This window comes from Hetaerina americana, unplaced genomic scaffold, assembly GCF_022747635.1.
Source record: "Hetaerina americana unplaced genomic scaffold, ioHetAmer1.1.p SCAF_15, whole genome shotgun sequence".
In the NCBI taxonomy this organism is placed as follows: domain Eukaryota; kingdom Metazoa; phylum Arthropoda; class Insecta; order Odonata; family Calopterygidae; genus Hetaerina; species Hetaerina americana.
The window spans coordinates 12,177,370-12,185,988 of NW_027286625.1; the positions used below are offsets into that span (position 1 = coordinate 12,177,370).

At 38.1% G+C, this 8,619-nt stretch overlaps 1 protein-coding gene across 3 annotated transcripts in view; it reads right to left on the reverse strand.

The window, feature by feature from the left end:
* LOC139686804 (E3 ubiquitin-protein ligase RNF13-like) overlaps window positions 1-8,619 on the reverse strand; it is a 113,035-nt gene that overhangs the window by 24,769 nt on the left and 79,647 nt on the right. The gene's annotated exons all lie outside the window — the stretch shown is intronic.

Genomic DNA, 8,619 nt, shown 5'->3' on the forward strand with positions numbered 1-8,619 from the left:
TATATATACATTCAAACACGAAATACCGCCAAACGGCGAATAAACACTCATATATACAGAAACAGATATAAGGAAAAGGGATAGGAACACATATAAAGGACGAACACATTAGAGGTGGGGAAGGCGGAATCGAACAAGAGTAAAAATATTTCCTTGACCGGGACTCGAACCTCGGATCTTTCCACTTGCCGGGCGGATGCTCTTAACCACTTGAGCTATCGAGGATATGTAAAATACCCTGAGATCCGTGGGTCTAATAGTTCGCCAAGCGCCCCGATTCTTTAACCAAGAGATGGCGTCAGGGGGCTGTTTCACCCACCAAAGGAGAAATACACCACACACAAGAGGAAAAGACAGAGTCATAGAATTCATACAACATCATACAGGAAAGGAACAGTGCTTTTCGTGGCACATATAGATATATATATATATATATATATATATATATATATATATATATATATATATATATATATATATATATATATATATATATATGTAGTGTTTAGTATATATATATATATATATATATATATATATATATATATATATATATAATGAAATGGCGCCGAAATAAGTTTACATTAAAAAATGCTGTATATATATATTTATATTTATATATATATATATATATATATATATATATATCCATTGCTATTCTGTTCAAATCCTTATATAGTGTCTCTCTCAAAGTACTTCGTAAGTCATCCAGAAACGTCCGTCATTACAAGTAGATTATTGTGCTGACACTTGTAAGTTTCATCTGGACCCCACCAAGGTAGCATGTATTAGTTTCGCTGCATTGGGGTAAGATAAAATTTAATATTTAATTAAGAAAAAAGCTGTCTGAAAATGGAAAAAGTATAATGGAATAAAAAATATGTAGCTTTAAACTTTAAATAGGTCTTGAGGAATTTTTTTACACTAAACAAGCCATTACATAGCATTTTGAAAGCTTATGAAAGGCCTCTCTTAATTCTAAGTTGTTGATTATAACGCGAATACCGGTTTGTAAGAAGCGAAGAAAAGTTTCCCTCAAATTCTTGCGAAAGGTGTTTTCGAATGATGACTTATTTACGGCCAAGTGTCGAATATTTCAAGCGGAAAAAGGAAACATATATGCACGAAAATGGTGTGTTACGGAAAAATATAAATGCCGATGATTATTACTTAATAACCAGTTTCTACTTCCGTATGAAGGAGGGCGCTTGGCTATGGATGGACCAATATCTCCGTAATCTACGCATGCGATGTGACCGCGGGGGTATTTCAAAGCGGTTTTCTGGGTTCCCGAATCGGAGATGTTTCGTAATTTTTTTACCCGTAGGTTCACGGGCTGTTCAAGTACAAGTGATTATAAATTTTGATTGGCGTTATATATTGTGAATGAATTAATTACTGCTATAATACTAGCTTTATGTAGAATATATGCATATGTAGTACAAATTTCTTTGATTTGATTCTAGTGTAGTTCCAGCGACAAACGCTGCAGGTTGAAATACATCCTGCCAGCCTACGGCAACGATGGAGTTAACGCGATACGCTGCGATGAAATTGGTCATCAACTGAACCAATCGTCAACTGAGGGCTTTTGTAAAGTATCAGAAGGGTTATGGAGTGTCTGTCCTTCCCTATAGAACGGTTAGGAATGAGGTGCAAAATGTTTTAAGAGAGAAGACAAATCAATTTCAAAGGAAGGTGGATCTGGAGTTCAAGTCACTGCTCTTGGGAAAATGAACAATACCGCTGCGGCCACCGTGAAAGAAAATAATCGAATAAAGTTTATAACAGCATTTAAAATTCCAACGGTTGCGACCCAAATGTTGTAACAGAAAAATTGTACACGAGACGTGCGAATTGGGTTCCACCAAAACCACCCCGAAGTCGCGATTATCTATAGTTCAGCATTGTGTTCTCCATCCTCCCTATAGTCCAGACCTAGCCCAGATGTGAATTTTTAATCTTTCCTAATGTGAAAATATACCTTCACAGAAAGCGCTTTTCATTAAAAGGATATGGAATAGGCGAACTTATACACGTTTCAACTTGCAGCGGTTACCGCTGGCTCAGTGTTACATTACACTGAAGAAAATACCATTATATTTTTACAGTATACTTAAAATTACAAATATATGACATTGTTTTACATAGAGTTAATAGAAATAACATTATTATGACTCTTTTTTGAACAGTTTTCGCAACATTATTTTCGGGTTCCACGGTTGAACTCGCCCCGGGAAGGCCGCGGGAGGCGGCAGGGCTAGAAGTGGAATGGCTAGTCTTGCGTTCGAAAAGGGAAAGTGAAGGTTTGGCGGGGGGGGGGGGAGTCGGAAGGATCGCGAGGAAGTCGGTAAGGGAGGTAGGGAGGATGAAGGGAGATAACGGTGGGGGGGGAGGGGAAAAGGATTGTGGAAGGGCAGAAATAAGTAAGGAGGAAGCCAAGGGGACACCCATAATTACTAACCCTTCGCGCTCGGGTGAAACGTCGGAAGGGGTAATTGTTTTCCATTAAAATATCCAATAATAGTAAGCTATAGATTGCAAAGGGAATGAGAGCGAGATATTTTTCGAGATGGTAAACCCATTTTATTCAGAAAGGTATTGCCTGGGATTGTTTTTCATTAACTGTATGAATTAAACTAAACCGTTTTAACTAATTATTCAACATTCGTCCTGAATTTTTTTCTGCAGTCATGTTTGTAAACAAAGACATCTAGTCCAAGCTGTAATAATGGCAGTTTCATCCACAGTTCAATTGGTAAAATAAAGACAAAATTTCCAAATCGAGCCACAGAGTAGTATTAGTATTACAGTGGTGGAAGATAATTTTTATCAAAGAGGGAGGATTTTCAGGGAATGGAAGATGGAGGTCGATATTAGCTTACTCTAAACGAAATGTGCTAAAGGGCCACTTATATTGATCCCCCCATCCGACGGCTGAAGCAGTCCACTTGAAGTGCTCTCCACAAGTCACCCCTTGTAGGCATCAGTATAACTCTGAAAAATTCTACAACTGTCCGGATTCGAAACCGGGCCCTCAGGGTATGAAACAATTGACCACTCCACCAACCCGATTCTTCCAAGCTACTCCGTTTGACCAGCTGATTCCAGAAAAGAAAGGATAACAGTATTTTAAATAGTGATCTACAAAATTTTGGAACAGTGTTTGTGCCTGCGACATGATAAATTTTCGATAAAATAATTTGGAGTCCATTAACGAGGGTGGCACAAAATTGAAGTAATAAAATATTAAATGTAACATGGAATATTTAAAATTTATCAATTTTTTAAGACTTAACATTATTTAATTAATCTAATATCAGGTATACAGGGAGAGCAGAAAATATGCAAAGCAAAATTTCTCGTTCGAATTTTTAGAATAATATCAAACTATTATTATTATAAACTAATTATTTTGGTGTACGTAATTTTCAAATTGTTATATCATTATTCAAAGTCCGGAGTGCTGTTTTCAGACGAGTGGAAAATAATATTAATACAATTAAAATAAATAATTAAAATAAATTACCGGTAGTCTATCGGTTAGGTAGGTTTTGGATGGGAACAAGCTACCAAATGGTACAGTGAATATTCCCTTGATAATCTTAACAAAACAAAACCTAACATCTAAAAATACAATGAACCCCTCTTCAATTCCGCTTACTTCCTTCCTTCATCCAGCCCAACATCCCTTTTCCTCCAATAACTCATTTGCCTAATATTCTCCCCTCTATCACAATCTTCAATATCCCATTCCCAAAGCTCTCTGAACCCAATTTTTCCTGCCTCCTTTGGATTTCTCTCAACAATCCTCTCTCCTCCCCACCATGCCTAATACTTCCTCGTTTGTTTTCCTATCTGTCCATTTAATATTTTCCATCCGTCCCCTCACCCACATTTCAAAAACCTACAATCTATGCAAAATATATAGTTAAATACAAATTCTAAAGAAATTCAATTTGACTCCGATTGAAATTTTTATTTGAGTCAAATTTCGAAAAACAGCGCGATAAATACTCGAAAAAATAATGCTTGCAGAATTATGAAACACATTCGAAGAGAGTGCAACATTACAATGTGGGCAAGAGAGGGGGGACACTAGATATAGGGGTGGAGATAGCAAAAATTGAAATCAAAGTAAGAAAAATGCGGGTTCATTTAAATAAATGCAATTAGAAAGTGCAATAAATAATGTTTTCACTGATTAGTTATCTCATAACTGGCGTACTGCATTTTTCTCCTACTTGCTTCAAACCATGAGTGTCTTCTTTTGGCTTTCAATTATATTTATTTATTTACGCCCAATATCCGCAATGGAATTTCATTCCCATCGCAATTCTGCCATAAACTGGTCCAGCCTCTCTTCTGTTACTCTCTTCGACAAGTTTAGCACCTTGGCAAGAACCCTATGATCGGTCCCCTCTTCTTAAAAGTAAACAACATTGATTCACCTAATCATCCACAAAACTACTACAGGGATTAGTCGATAGCTCTTAAGGAAATCCCATTTCCGTGAACTACAGATCTTGACGACAAGGAAATGACGGTTTGGGAACATTCTGATTACCCTCATGAAATTTGCTGATAATGGCCATGATAATCACTACTTACATGATTACTCATGACAGGTAAATGAAAGGTTAGGGGCTTGAGGAAAAGTAGAACCAAAGGCAAACAATTCGCTTTTGGCTAGCATTTAGTAGATAGTACAGGGTTTGTCCGGAAAATAAGTGTACTGAGCTCAGGAAAAAAAAAATTATTACACTTTTACATATATTAAGCTAATATTCCTCAAAATAGGACCCTTGTGAGTCGATACACTTGTTCCAGCGGCGTTCCCATTCCTGGAACGCTCCCGCGAAGGCATCATCGGGAACCTCTCGAAGACTCGTCGTCGACCTCTTCTCTGCCCTCCACGAACATCTTGTGCCACCGAAAGATCATGTTTCTGGACATGGCTGACTCCCCGTAAGCCTGGTTAATCATACCGACAGTTTCGGTAGACGATTTCCCAAGCTTTACCGCAAATTTGATGGAATAATGCTGCTCCAAAAACTTCGGCATCGCGTTCCGTGACGTGGGTCGAGCGTGGAGGTTCGCGTTAACAGAGCTCCTCACTACACCACAGCTCAGAGCCGACTGCCTTTTTCAGCGTCGCTTGCCAACATACCCCCCTCCAATCGCAGCCCGTCAGAGCGGTGCTGGGCGCGCCTGGAGCGGCGCGCCCAGCCCAGGAGTCAGTACACTTATTTTCCGGACGAACGTATACGCACGGTATATACATGACAGGGAACTTGCTCCTTCACTCACACTGGAAACGTAAACCGGTCACTACACTTTTACGCAATTTTCCTCCTTGGATGACACTTCCACTGAAGAGGTGGACAACCATTTCACCGGAGTAGTGCTTTCATCCGAGTCCAGGGAACCGATGGTTTGAATGCTGGTCTTGTAAGACAGGGATCTTGTTCTAAGTGCAGTGAGATGCCAAATACCAGTATTGACATAAATTACATATCCAGTAATTCAAAACAGAGCTAACGAAGTGACTCAAATGGACGTGTAAGACCGATAAAAGACTACTATACATTTCACTTTTCTTCCTTCCATTTCTTATTTATTTTCTTTTCCTTTGCGTCCGGCAGTCTGGCGGAGATTTTGCGGATTTGCGGAAATACCGAATTAATGCCGCCTCCGATGAATATATTATAATGTATTCCGCCATAGCTACATTCTCCATAGAACTATGTTTTCCTACCTCCCCCGGAGAAGATCTTTTCCCTAAAAAGAGGATTCCGGAAAGTTATGCATTTCTAGATTCTATATTGTTATTATTGTTATGAATTTGTATACATAAACAATCGCCTAACTTGAACTTGATTAAAAACGTAAAAAACATCATTGAAGACTTTGATATAAATACCTGGCATACTGAAAATATTCAATCAGTTCAAATAATTTAATTGCTTTGCACTGATACTGAGTAAAACATTGACGAAGAAATCACCAAAAATTATAAACCTTATTGGGGTTCTGTACACTTAGACGAAAGACCTGATACGGAATAAATACGTTCCAATGAAACGGAAGAGAGTAGTCCACCAGACGCAATGCGCTCTTATTTTGACGCAAGATACTGGCTACGGAGACGGGATTTTTTGGAGGAAAAATTGGCAAGACTAGAAGAGATCGAAAAAGGAACAAGGACATATGTGAAAGCACAACCGAAGTAACTAAGATGAAGAATTGATGAGCCGAAATTCGTACGAAATATTACGGACTCGCGAAGAGGAGACCAGAGAACGTCATGCAATTAAGATGTTTAAGATAAAAATACAGGGAATTAAACTAAGGTGAAGGCCAGGAATGAGATGAAAAGATATGCTTAAGATTAGAATCGAGGAGTGGAACAAGTATGAGGCGGAGAAGAATTTTATGGGCAGGAATGTTGGAGAGGTGTTTCAACGCGACCACCCATCAGAAAGACGGCACCTCTCCGAAATGTGTGCATTGACCTATCAGGTTATGAGTTACCTCTAAAGCGGATCCAGAGATAGAATGAGCCGGTTAAAAAAGATAAGCCAAGCATTTCGCGTCCAGCGCGGTGCCATAGAGAAATAATTGTCTGAATAATCGGGGAGGAAGACGGCAGTCAAGACGAGAACGAATAAGGATCGACCGACCGAATTTCATGGGCCTAAATCCCCCTCACCTCGGGCACGGACAACTTTGTCTTCCTCTTTTGCCATTCCTGTTATCGTAAAGGCGAGAAGAAGGAGGGTTGAGACAAGTCATTAAAATAATATGAAAGAAATCTGCACAGGAGAGATTTCAATAACTTTTTAGTGTTTCTCTATCTTATAGTATATAAAGTATATAAAGATAAAGAATTGTGAGAGAGGAAAAATGTATCCTAGATCTTATCTGTTTGAACGGCTATCTACATCTACATGATAGCGCGGAAGTCATCGAAAAGGTGTGTGGCAGGGGATGTATTCAAACCAGGTATGAAAAGTATCAGAAGAGTTGCGGTCACATACTGTACGTATATAAAAGCCTGTTCGTTATAAATGACTTCTGTCACATAAGGCAATGATATTTACATGGATGAAAGACGTGTAGAAAGGAACTCCACCGGTAGCAGAGAGATAAATGAAAACAAAGAAAAAACTTGCTATCGCTACAATATTTGTATTGTTTTAAGCAAGAATAAAACCAGTGTCAACTATGCAGGGGAAAAAGAAATGAAAACATACCGATTACTTTAAAAACAACGGGACATAAGCGATAGTGTAGTATAAACGCAGATATATGTACACAATAAAGGAAAGAAATAAAACAAAAGGGAAAAGGGAGCTTATTTGATCTCTTCCATTTATTAATGCTATTTATTTCTTTGAATAAATATACTGCATGTATAAATTATGGATGTGTTGCAGATATTTGATCATTCTCAAATTGGTCTCGAAAAAAACATCTTAAACTTACAGTTTTTGCAATCTATAACTATGACCTTGAAGTCATGGTCTTTTGTTTCTCTTTTGTCTGAGGGGTTTTCAAAACGTACAGTACACACTCAGGAAACTGGTCTGTCAAATTTTCTTAAGAGATTAAGCCAATAAATTAATATTCGATATAGCAGAATGAATGAAAGGTTGTGATCAACCAAGACGATGCGAAGGTCTTAAAAAGCCAACGTCTCCACAAAATGACGGCGAAAGTTTGATCAATTGAAGAATTTACACAACTCACGGCAATGTGAGTGTAATAAGATACATATAGGAAGTAAGAAGAACTGAAGAAGGAAATAATTCAAAACAAATAGTGGAAACCCAAGTGATAAGTAGTGGGTAATAGTTTTAAGGACCCGTTGAAAACTTACTTTTACTCACCCTTGACTACTTTGATGGATTGATCGATTGAACAGATGCCTATTACGCTTCCTTTGAGCTCCGGTCGCTACTTGTTCGGAACTGGGAAACGAGCTTTTTGTTTACTGTTTAGGAAGCAAATCATTAATCTAATTTATTAGATTTTGTTCCATTCCCAACCCTTGCAGCTTACGTATCAACTTGCCATGCGACACTAACTTTATCGAAAGAATCATTACAATCTATATAACTTACAACTCTACATTTGCAAATCTACCTTTATCCTTGGTGCAAAAAAGTCAACAGTAGGTCATGGGATATAATAATTGTGCTCTATTATTCCATTTTAATAAATATAACACTTTTTCACATCACATTTCCTTCAGTTTTAAGGAACAACCAACTTTAGTACTAAACGTACACAGTTCCATTTGTGAAATCAAATTATTGCATTACTCTACCCTGAATCTAAACTACCCTGTATCTACTGTAAACCTTTTGGCACAACGACCTCATTTAAACTCACAGCAATCAATCCGAACATTGATTTAATAGATGAGAGCAGATCATCTAATACTAAGCCTCAGCTAAGGAGTCAAGCTCCATTTCGTGTTCCGCATGTGATTTCCTGAGAAGATTTGTAGCCCGAAAAATAACGCATCTTGTCTGTAGACCTGTCGCCGTGTAATCCTAGGGCTCCTACGAAATCGCCAATAGGGCACCCCAAGTAGGAGAAATCTCCCTGAGA